We start from the raw sequence: 12,038 nt of genomic DNA, 5'->3' as shown, positions 1-12,038 counted from the left end.
TCTTGCACTATTTACATAACTGGAAAAGAAAGATTAAAAATCGAACAGGCAAATGTGTGTGAAAGGGTGATTTGCTTATCTTAAAGAAGATGCTCTTTCTAGCCAGAAAGACTGGCACAGAAGCTGATGCTGTAAAATACTCCAAGCTATCTGAAATCTCTTCTAGTTTCTTGTATTCATGCAAATCAACGTACATTCTTAGATCAGACTTCCACAGGCATTTTCCGCATGCTCTTCTCAACAGTCTCAATTTAACGCTTGCAACACAGAACAAGAACATCCACGTTTTTCCACGAACCTTAAAGTAACTATACCCTAAAGTAACTATTCCAAAAGCAACTGGAAGGGCATGAAATCCAGGCTTCCAGTAATTTAAAGCTTCTTTAGTTTGCTATTTTAAAAATCAGGAGAATTGCAGAGTATAAAGGCACCCTAGGCGACAGAACAAAGGGGATTATTGGGGATAAAATTATATTGAGTCAAATCCATCCTGTATACCTACTACCTGAAGGCAGGTAAATTTGTAAACAGGTACAAACTGGAAAGCTCTGCTGAAAAGGTCAGCAACATTGAAAACCAAATCATCTAATGTCACTGAATATGTCTGTTGGGTTCCTTGCCCAATTGACCTGCAAAGAAGTTGTTTTTTTTTAACGTATAGATAGATACAGGCAGCTTTTTTTCCCCAATAGTATTCTTTCTTTTACTAAGAAAGAGCCACCCAACCCAGTGCAGCTGCCAGACAACTTTCTTCTGATGAAAAGTCGCTTTCTGTTGCTCCAAGTCAATCACACCAGTGACCAAGCCTCCTTGGGACAACAGCCCCCCCGAGCACGTGGCAGGACGAGGACCGCGGTGCTCCCCATCGGGCTGAGCCGAGCCACGGACCCAGTCAGACCGGGGCGGCGGACGGCGGGGATGGACTGCTTTCCAGGAGTCCCCGATGACACCCAAAAAGGGAGGATGGCTACAAGCCACCTGGGCGACAAACGCCCATGCTGTCTTGCAGGCACTTTTCAAAGATGCCATCGTGAGTAGCAAGGGCGATCCAGCCCGCAGGCCGCCAGCATCCCCGGCACGACAGCAGCTCCCCACAGCTCCTGCCCTCACCGGCGAGTGTCAGGGATGATTCGTAGGCCTAATAACTGACCTGGGAGCAAGCGAAGGGAACGAGGGAGAGAAGGCAGATGAGAGTTAGCTGTGAAATCATGGGATTCACTTTGAAGAGAGTCTTTTTCCCCATATTTGCTGAGCGCTTCACAGAATAGATCCCCAGGGCCGAGAGCAACAACAAACACACATCGGTTCAGTAACAGCATGTGTCGTTTGTCTAAATGTGCAAAGCTGTCCCTCCAAGAAAGGGAGGGAAACACTCAGAAACACGGACGAGCCCTCAGAGAGGCAACCAAACGTTCAGGAAAAATGCAAACCATCCGCCAGTGCTGTACCAAGAAACAACAAAATAATCTTAAAGATTGGCAAAGCAAGCGAGAGCGCGCTGAAATGAACCCGGTTTTGTTCAGCTTTTACCAAGAATCCCTGACTCGCCCAGCTTCTCCCATTTTGAAGCCCTGTCCTGCAGTTGTCAGCAAAGCCCACGCAATGGAGGGGGACGCCTCCTCCCTGCCCCTTCCGCGGTGGCAAGAGAGTCCCCACATCGCACCAATATGTAGGGCTGGTTTGCTTCTCCAATAAGAAATTAACACAGTGAAAAGTCCTGTAGGGTTTTAGATTCAGTGTTCTAAACCAAAGTCTTTTATAGATGGTCACGGCTGCAGATGAACAAACCCACTCAGAAACAGCATCTTTCACGGACGTCCTGAGGTTAACTCAGCTGAGGGGTCTCTGTGAAGATGGGAGATGGAGAATAAAAAAATACCCCAAACCAACCACAAAGCTCGTGTTTCCTGAGCTAACAATACAGTTACATCAAGTTGCCCAGTCCCTAAGCCACGTTATGGCCACATCCAGCCTGGCATACGCAAGGACATCTGATATTTTCCCTAAATCCTCTGCTAGCTTCAGCCTCCATCTAGCCAACCTCTGCCCCTGCGGACACGGGCTCCAGCTGGCCTGAGACCGCTGGGCTGGTACAGCCCGAGGAGCGCACGACCTCCTAGGAAAGTGCTAGCAAGGCGTTTCTTAAAAACTTACTCGATGGCTTAAAACGTAAAAGTATACTTCCCACCTATGCACTGAAATAACTCTCCAGACATAAATAATACTAAATGAAAGGCGTACCACGTGTGTAGAAATAATCACTTGTTTAAGCACTCAAAATCAAAGTGATATCAGACAGTGCACAGATGGTTACAGTATTGACTACAAATTATTTTTCCATGGGGTGCTGCTGTTCTCTCAAGACTTTGGCAATACATGCTTCAGCAGAATATACTCAAGAGGGTCAGTTCACCTATCGCTCTTAGAGGAGACCAGCAATTTATCTCTTTCTGCCAAGACTGTTTACTTTGTTGAAGCAGATTTCATTTTAAGGGATGGGATAGTCTCACAGCAAAAGAACAAAATCACATTTCCCATCTAGAACGCTACTGCAAATAACACACAAGCTAAACTTAAATGGGAGTTTTCCTACCAAAATTCTTTCAGATTTTTGTTTTAATCCCAACTGAGCAAGTAAAGCTCTGAAAATAAAACCAGAAGCATCACCGATTAAAAGAATGGGGCTGTGTAACAACGGGAGTGGGAAGAGAGGCTGTAGGCATCTGGAGCCGCCTTTCAGAAGTGGAAAGCTGCAGTTGCACGCGTGCCTTTTGCTGAACATTAACCTTGCGCCGAAGTGAGTGAAGCAAGGACTGACAATGCTGTGATGTGCTTCTGTATGAAGTTATATACCGAAGCTCACAGCACATCAGAGAAGTTCTCCAGTTCCAACCTCCCATCTCAAGCTCTGAAGACCGAGTAGCATAATCATATATCTCCAAAATGTTCCCATAATCCAAAAGAAAATTATTACCTCTACTTAAAATTTCCATGCTCATTAGCTAATGGCTTTTTTCCTTAAAAAAAATATTTGAGCAATTGCGCAAGATGTTTATTATTTTCTCCTAAAGCAATATATTATAAAATGAGGGGGAAAAAAAACAGCGCAGAAGGTGAGCAAGGCATTGCTAACCGCCCCGCCCCCCCCCCCCCAATAATTCCAAATCAGCTTTTCCATCCTCCAACCTAGAGCAATTAAAAATCACATCACTGCACAGCTAAACACATTCATTTTCTGGTGCATGTTTCCTCTCACTGACATCCTCAGAGGTCCTGCGGAGGGTGTTCAGCAGGCACAGTGTCCTGCTCAGCCTACCAGCAATCCCCTTTTGCAAGAAAAATATCTGTAGGGCTTTACAAAATATAAGTATGATTATTTTTCTAATAGCAAAATTTCAAAAAACAAATACTCAAAGTTTTGGAAAGAATCAGGATAACCCAAATCAGAAAAGTTTATGACCACTAAGCAGCCATAACAAAGCATTAAAGAGGTTCCGAAAAGCGTTGAGGGGGTTGGTTTGTTTGGGTCTTTTTTGGTGTGGTGGGGTTGGTTTGTTTGTTCTTTAAATGTGGGTTAGCTGGCTGGCTAGGATTTTTACCCAGAAGCAGTTATTTTAAAAACCAGCCATCAGCCAGGCTTAGTTTGTGTACGGGGCCGGTGCTGAGCATTCCGGAGGAGCAGGACCTGGGTCTGGACACCGTTTAAGGACAACAGGCACGCACCTGCTCTCGGAGGACCTAGAGGGTCTGGGACACCACACACACAGGGGACCCGTCGCTTCATTTCATTCAAATGTAAAATAATCCTAGGAATGAAATGTCTCCTCTCAAAAACCTTTTAAATTGGAGTATTAGTTCAAGCTAAATACCCTCTGCACTCTTGATGGAGAGCAGCATTCATCTGTATCAACTGGGTTTTGTGGGTTTGGTTGGTTGTTTTTAACTAAGCTACATCTCGAGTGCATTGTGTTAACACTACTACCCAAACCTGTCCCACCAAGACAAGCATTTAAATACGCCAGTTGACAATTCAGCTAGGCAAATCAAAAATCTATCTTTCTTTCTCCTCTATGATGGAGGAGGAGGTCAGTAACAGACCAACTCCTGGCACCTGATGTGGCTTGCAGGTTTATTTTCTTGAGCAGAATTGGTTTAAACAAGGCAAAATTTTCCTAGCCTAACATGAAAAGCTACGGGAGGTCAAACAACTAAACCACACCAGGAAAGATAAGAGAAGCTCCAGCTTTGAGGAACAGAGAAGAGTAATTGCTGAGATCAGAGAATGAGGAACAGCAGCAAGTACAGGACTGCAGGGGGCTGCTAAGGGGATCGAGAATGCTGTGCTTAATATTTGCATTAACAAGCTAGTCAGACAGCACTGTTTCAGCCACAATCAAGTTTCTTAACCATAAAACCAGCATAAGGAAAACCTGCAGGAGGTCCAAAGAAAACTACAGACCATTTGGAAGCATAAAAACAGCACGCTGGATGGCACCGGTAAAATCTGTTACTAATAAGTGAAAGTATACTGTTTTGTGTATAATAAGTATATGTAAGTATGCTATTTTCATATAATATCCGTAAGTGTAAAGGAAGTACAAATAAGAGCATATTAAAGAGCTCTGCAGCTAAGGAGGAGACAGAAACGGTGCACCGGTGGCTTAGAAGGCATCCGCCTGCGCTGGGACCGAGGTCCGGCTGCCGCCTCGGATGCTCCCGCCTGCCCCCGCACACCCCACGGGCCAGGGGCTTGGGGCACCAAGCCCACGAGCAGGGCAAGCCCCACGGGTATTGCCTCAGCCCACAGCTGGAGAAGCTGCTTCGGGCCCTTCCAGCAACCCCTGTTCATCGTTACGCAGGGCGCATTTAACGAGCTCTAGCCAGGGCTGCTGTGGCACAGCGCTGAGACACAGCGCTGGACAAGAGGAAAAGGATAAGGGCAGAAGCAAGGAAGAGAGCTGATGTAGAAAATCCCTTCCTTAAAATGAGGTAGGAAACGGAGAGCCAGAATGTGAGACCCTACGGACCCAGCCCCGAGAGTTTCCAGTGCATCACCAGCAACGCACCATGATCAATATCTTTGCCATCTGGAGGCAGCCACTTCTCTCTCCCACTCTCATCCTTTATTAATAAAGCTTCAAGTATGCTAAGTGTGCTTCTTACTTCCGAGATACCATGCATACGAAATACCAGAAACCAGAAGGCAAATAATCAAGATAAAATAATTTTAAATATTGAACTAATCTAAAATTGTAATTACACCAACAGCACCAGCATTGTGCTCCTGATCACATAACACCGAGACAATCCCCTTGCCGCCCTAACATGAGACTTCAAGCTGAAACATCTCTGGGGAGCTGAAATGCCTTCAGCTACATTGTATTAAAAGGTTTTAACTGAAAAGTGTTAGAAAAGTTAAAATATTAGATTTGGATTTTCTTTGTGTTCAGGAGAGAAGATAGTCTTGCTTGCAGTGTTACGAGAATTTTTTTTAAAGCATAACTGATAGGTATCTGGAATTAATTAAATTGATTTTTTATGATCAAAATCCTCCTACCACTTGAAGTATAAGTCAGCTGAATGTCTGACTTGGGAAGATCCTCTATCCTCCAAAACAGTGATCCTTCCAAGGGCCGTCACATTGTCACTTATTCCTTGTATCGTACCAAGCACGTGCACATCTCTGCCAGCTTCCCAGCACAGATAAGGACAGGTTCAGGGACAGAGCTCTCCCTACGCTTTCATTCTTCTGATCTCTCCCTCTGCAGCATCCAGATCCAAAATATGGTCTAAAATAGAATTTAATTTATTTCCTTCTGGACAGTAATGGAACAAACGGGCCCATGGAGATCAGTTCAGCCTTCTATTACTGTACATGCATTAAACATTAAAACAGCTATGCTCCTTCTCCTAGCAGAGATATTAAAAATGCACAGAACATTTCCAATTTGAATTCCATAATTATCCATAATGCTCTCAAAGGTTTTTATTTTTTCAAATGTCACCATGTCATTTCCCCAAGCAACTTCTTCAACCTCTCCCTCCTCCATTTCTGTCTGGCTGCTTCTTACTAGGTGCAAGTTCCTTGCAAAACAGGCAAATTCCACCACCCCAGGCTTCCCCCAAACAGGAAACACAAAAAGCGTTCTGGGCATAGCTAACCTTACCTCAGCACTACATCAAACTTCATGGAGATAGTAGAGAAATTTGCTACAGTCTTAGCATTGGCCTCTAACTCCCGATTTCATCCTACAGCCACTGCCCCGGTTTGTTCGGGGAGTTGGTAGCGTACATCTGCAGACCAGGGCTTAAGCCAAGTGGTAGTTCCGTAACAAATAGCAACAGCCCATGCTCTCGGATGGTGCTCCTGGCAAGATTCATGCCTGTTTCCATGGCAGAGGGCCGCTTTCCCAAAATAGGTTATCGCCCATGGGATCGGTAGTCTGCTCGAATCATAACACGATACTTGGCTGCTTAGGGAAATCTGCTCTTCTCCCCTTATAGTCCATCAGCGCTCCCTGTGTTAGAGCCACAGACGAGGAATACCAGAAGCAGACTGCCTTAAGTTTGTGTATGAAGGAAAAAAACCAAATAAGCAAGCAATAAGAGGACATTTACCCCTTCCCCAGGGATAAGTGTCCTTACCATACTCATGACCGAGCAGAGCATCTCTACCAGCAGCCAAGGAGTTATCCCCAAGTCCTCCTCCATACAGCAGAACAAGCGTGGCCCCATTTCCAGCATCATTCCCCTGCACCAATGCCCTCGTCTCTTGAGGGATGCAAGAGGCCCCCTCATTTCATGGAGCTTGTAGGAGCTTCCATGCTTGGAGACCTCGACCTTTTGCAGAATTTGGCTGAGAACAGCCTGCCAGTCCAGGCGATATCAAGGGAAGGAGAAGGGGGCACACGCAGGCGCATATAACTAGACAAGGTTCATTGCTCAAGAAAACCAGACAAACCCTCCTCGCTTCCCCAAATTACAAGGTAGGTGTGTGCACGATGAGTAATGTTTCTTCTCAGTCCAACTCAGTCGGATGTTACATCACCAGGGATGTAACTGTTGATGTGACTTCTATGGGTCCTTTCTTTCTCTATGACAATCAGTGTTTTCCAATGTCATCCAAATGGATACACCTAACTCCAAAAAGGAGTTATCTAAACCCACTTCACAGATTAAGGCTAGAGACTGCAGTGCTGCTCTAGTCCATTAACAAAAATCCTTTTGTTTTCTGTATCATAACCAAGAGTGAAAAGATATTCCTGATCCAACCGCTCTTTGAAAGCCTGCTCTAACCCATATTACACCGAATTTGCCCATACAGATGTTACATGTTCAACCAATTTGCTCACATTCCCATGAAAGGGCTCAGATTTTTTTCTCTTTTCTATTAAAGAGAAAATTATTGTCAGTATGAATCCCACAGTCTTGCTTCTAAGCCCTTATTATTTCCCTAGAGAAATGTAATCACTGTTATCAACTGTGAACAGAGTCACAGCATCTTTATACTGACCCTTTGCCATTTTATGCCTTTATATTTTCCTATTTCTTATGCAGTTACTAATCCGTGGCTTTATTTTGCCTTTCAAGGAAAACTTTGTGCAACAGAATTACCGAAAAGGTGCTTTGACAGCTCAGTAAAATATCGGCTGCTCCTTTTCCTGTTATTTCATTCACGTGTCCAAAAAAATTCCAATACATTTACAAGTCTTTTCTTCAGAAGAGGCCCAGCAATCAGCAGGTACTGGTGATGTAAAAATACTACTTTACTTCATACTACCAAATAATTTACTCACTATTAAATAAGACCAATCCAATTTACAACAACAAATTAAACTGTAGTATGTACTGCTGTTTACTAAGGTTTTACAAGTCACTGGGATATTCTCACTCTACAATTTTTATTGTGTGAGGACATTTATTTTCTGAATTAATTTTGAAAGCAATTTATTTGCAACTCTGTAGCACAATGAATGTATAAAATTACATTTAGATTATTTAGGCATTGCACTAATGACACCATTACTGAGGAATTATAAAGATCAGATTACCAATTACAACCACACATAACAACTGCAATAAACCACGACACTTCAATGTCACGTTCAATGACATGAAAGAATTATGTGGACGATGCATTTCAAAAAGTAGGCAAGTAAGCCTTTACTTTTGCTGTTCTCGTACACAGTCAGTCTGAACCACACTCAGACAGCTTCTCCATCTGGTCCATAAGGTCCCAGGCACGGACCCCATCGGAAGATATTTGGTGTAACCTTACCTTAGGAGAGAGGACAGCGCTCTAAGCACACCCTGCACATGAAGCCCTGTGCTGATGAAGGATGAGGTTTAGGCAGGGAAGGGAGACTAAAACACTTGCAATAAACAGGAAATTCAAGCAAGGGAAGGGCTGAAAACCTGCATCTTGCTCAGTATTTGGCCCACACGGCAGCCATCAGCAAGCCGTCATCAGAGAAGAGCTGATGGCCCTGCTGACCTGTGGGACATTCACATCCGCACGAGGAGGGCAGGGATAAAAGCTCCCTGCGCTCTGCATTTCAAACTGAATGCTTGCCATCCTCTGGTGATTTACCTACCCTTACGCCAGTGACTCCCACCAGACCAAGTGATCAAGAGAGAAGTCTCACCAGATTTGCCCGAGACCCAGACACCACTGGGCTGCTTTCCAAAGTCCCAAGCAGCAAGAGACAGATGCAGCCGACACCCCACCGCTGATGCCCTCACCGTGGGCCACAAGTGCTGCCGTTCAAAGGACACGGCCGTGCACACCTGCAGCAGAGCGGCGCAAAACACACAGAGAACCTGTGCGGAAGACATGGGAAGGGAGGTTTGCTAGGTGGCATGGAGGGAGAACGTCCTTACCCATCCCACTGTTCCCCCAGTTAGGGATGTGAGTGCTTAAACCTGCAGAACGTCCTCACCTCAAGGACGGGGCTGCCGCTGCTGCATGATTTGGGCTGAGGACTCTGCGCTAACGCTATGAGGGTACAGAGAGGAAGAATGGGAGCACGGCTGATAGATGCTGTGCTATCAGCGGGGGTAAGACAGCACCGAAGGATACAGAACAGAATTTGGAGGTAAAGGGAAACCAGCTCCAAAACAAAATACCTTTCCTATTTAAGGCAGGAGAAATACCAGCCACACACAGTTTACAGCTTGTTAGTTTATGTAGTTTTAATTCCAATGTGTTCTAACCTCAGATGCTTTAGTCATATGCTCCCCATTAGCAAGGTTAGCCTGCCTGCTGATAAGCATCATTTTTTTTTTTTTTTTAAACTTTACCAATAATAAGCTTTTGTGGAGTTTGAAGGCAATTCTGATAAGCTCTGTTTTTTCCAACTTTTCTCTTATTGATATTTCCACTGGGGAAGGGAGTACATGATCGTGTTACTCAAGGTTACCGTTATAAATCCCAGTCATCTGATGGGATTTGGACATACAGAAGCATGGAAGAAAACAGAGTTTGTAGGCATGGCCCCTTGCTGTGCACCACGTTGCTGAGGGAGCAGCAAGCTTTGCCCAGCTGTGGCAAGCTTTGCACTGTGGGCAGGTCTCTAGCTCATCTGCAAGGTCAGAAAATTCAGAAAAAATCACTTTTACGCTGCCCTGCTAAAGTCACCTTCCCCTGCACAGAACAGTTGCAACAAAACTGCCCCCAAGCTGCTTTCCCAGCCGTATAGCAGAGGGAGAGACCAGCGGCCCCACGTCCAGGCACAGCGCTGCCCAGGCATCAGGCCAAGCCTACCCGCTCCAGCTCACACAAAGCTGGTTTTAGGGTCACACCAGAGGAGCCCACGCGCCCAGGCAGCGCTGGAGGAGCTGCCCACCACGGCCAGCCTGCTGCAGAGCTTTCAGGGACCCTTTTGGGGAGGACAGCAAGTCTTGGGAAAGCCCACCTACCACATCTAGCGAGAAGCTCATAAAATTGCCTCCTCTTCACCAAAACGCTGCTCTACAGCAATGAAACCCTTATGGCTGGCAGCCCCTCATCTTCCCACTTGTACAGTGCTCAGCTAGGACCAAGGAAGAATATTGTCAGTATGTGGTCCTCGATTTTATCTTGCTTTTGAGCTCTTGTAGCAGCAGATAAACTATCCATTAATAAAACACAACTTACAAGCATAGACAAATGTTTACCTTCTTTCAAGAGCAGCATTTTATTGACTGATTGTATCTACAGAAGTGGAATGAAAGCACAAATATCATAAATCCCCCACGAAGAGGGATATTTTTGTAAAAGCAGGTAAAAAGGCAACTTCAGGAAAGATAACATGCAGAATTAAGAGTCAGGAAATAAAAAAATATGTTCTCAAAAACCAGAAAGCAGACTGTAGCCTGTGAACTTCAATAATTTTCAGATCCTGATATAACAGCAACTCTTGCTAAATTGGTGGGCCTTTCAAGGCAGTGACAGAAAGTTTAAGTTGTGCCACACAGCAAGCTCCAGAGTGTAAAATATATTTACCCCTGACTTAATGACGGAGTCAGCCCTCTTTTAAACAAGCAATTCCATGAACAAGACTGGTTTTAAATAGCTGTTCCAGAATAAATGCCTCCTAATTCCCAGTCTTTCCATCGCCCTCCTTGTAGATCCCCCTCTGCCAGACAAAAGGTGAGCTGATTGTCCTTCCACTATATGAACCTGCTGCTCAGAATTCCCTTTTCTACCCGAGAATCTGATTTTTGCAAGATTTAAGGGCATTTCATACCCCAAAAGCCCCTAACCCATCACACCTGGCTGAAGCTGGCCTGAAGACCTTGGAGCAGCTGCGAGAGAGGGGACAGACAACTGCAGAAGCCCTATTTCCTTGCGCAGCCACACAGAAAGGAGCGGGGACTATGTGGCCCATGCAGAGGGGCAAGTGGCAGAGGTCGTTCCCACCCTGGGAACGTCCCGTCCCCTCCTCACCCGGGCAGGGTCACCCCTGCTCCAAGCTCCTTGACCTGGCAGGCAGCACCGCAGGGGCTCCCACCTGACCCCAGGGCAGCAGAGGATTATTTATCTAGTGGGGTGTTCCCCCTCTCCTCTCCACTGCCAGAAACTTTTCCAGCAGGAGCGTTTCTTTTCCATGCAATCTGGTGATAAATCCAGGCAGGCCAGGCGCGAGCCAGGGGGGTACTGGGGTTTCATAACTTAAACGTTACATCCTGCAGTTCTGCGGAAATTAAATAAACAGACATAAAACAAATGGTCACAAATATTTCAACACCTATTCCAAAACACGAGTCCCAGAGACAACAGAGGCTACTGAGAATCAAACAGCAGAGCACCAAGCACTTGGCACGTGCATAAGAGATGGCAGAATACCTCACCCTTACAGCCAAGGGCTGAAACGCTGCGAGGAACGATGCTTCGGAGACAGCATGGCTTAGGGTCTGCCTGCAAGCCACTGGCTGGATGGTTGCTGCTGAGCAGCTGCTAAGGGGGTCCAGGGTCTGCTGGAGGCATCTCCTCCTCCCTCCCCTAATCAGCAGAACTACAGGGTTATACCAAATGTGGGGTAGCATAAGATACTTCATTTGCCATGTTACTTTTCTGGTAGGTAGAGCTGGTCTCCTGGTTGACCATTGGCACCGTCATCTCCCACGGCCGGTGAGGAGGATACAGGTCCTCCTGGCAGGAGGTGAGCCCCACCTATGCAGGCAGGCTGGGGGCAGTGCCGATTTCGGCTGCACGCTCCTGTGCCACCCAAAACAGGGCATCTCGCGTGGTCTGAAGTTGCCATGGAAATGGTGGTCCTATATAGGTCATCCCATCCTGTCCCAGGACTCCTGCTACGGCTCGAGATCTTGCTCAGCCTGGCATCAAAACAGCTCAGGATACATTGCTGGAGGTGACTCACGTCTGCTGCAGTTCCCCGTCATTATACAGGGTGCAGACATTGGTCACAAAGAGGTCAGAGTCGTAATGACAAGGCATCAGGGCTTCTCAAATAACAATTAGCTGCCAGCTGAGCTGGGCAACCTCCACCTCCTTTAAACAAAACTCTTGTGCCAGGTACACGGACCACACATAGCAA

The sequence above is a fragment of the Aquila chrysaetos genome, chromosome 8 (assembly GCF_900496995.4).
Source record: "Aquila chrysaetos chrysaetos chromosome 8, bAquChr1.4, whole genome shotgun sequence".
In the NCBI taxonomy this organism is placed as follows: domain Eukaryota; kingdom Metazoa; phylum Chordata; class Aves; order Accipitriformes; family Accipitridae; genus Aquila; species Aquila chrysaetos.
This window is presented reverse-complemented; position numbering follows the sequence as displayed.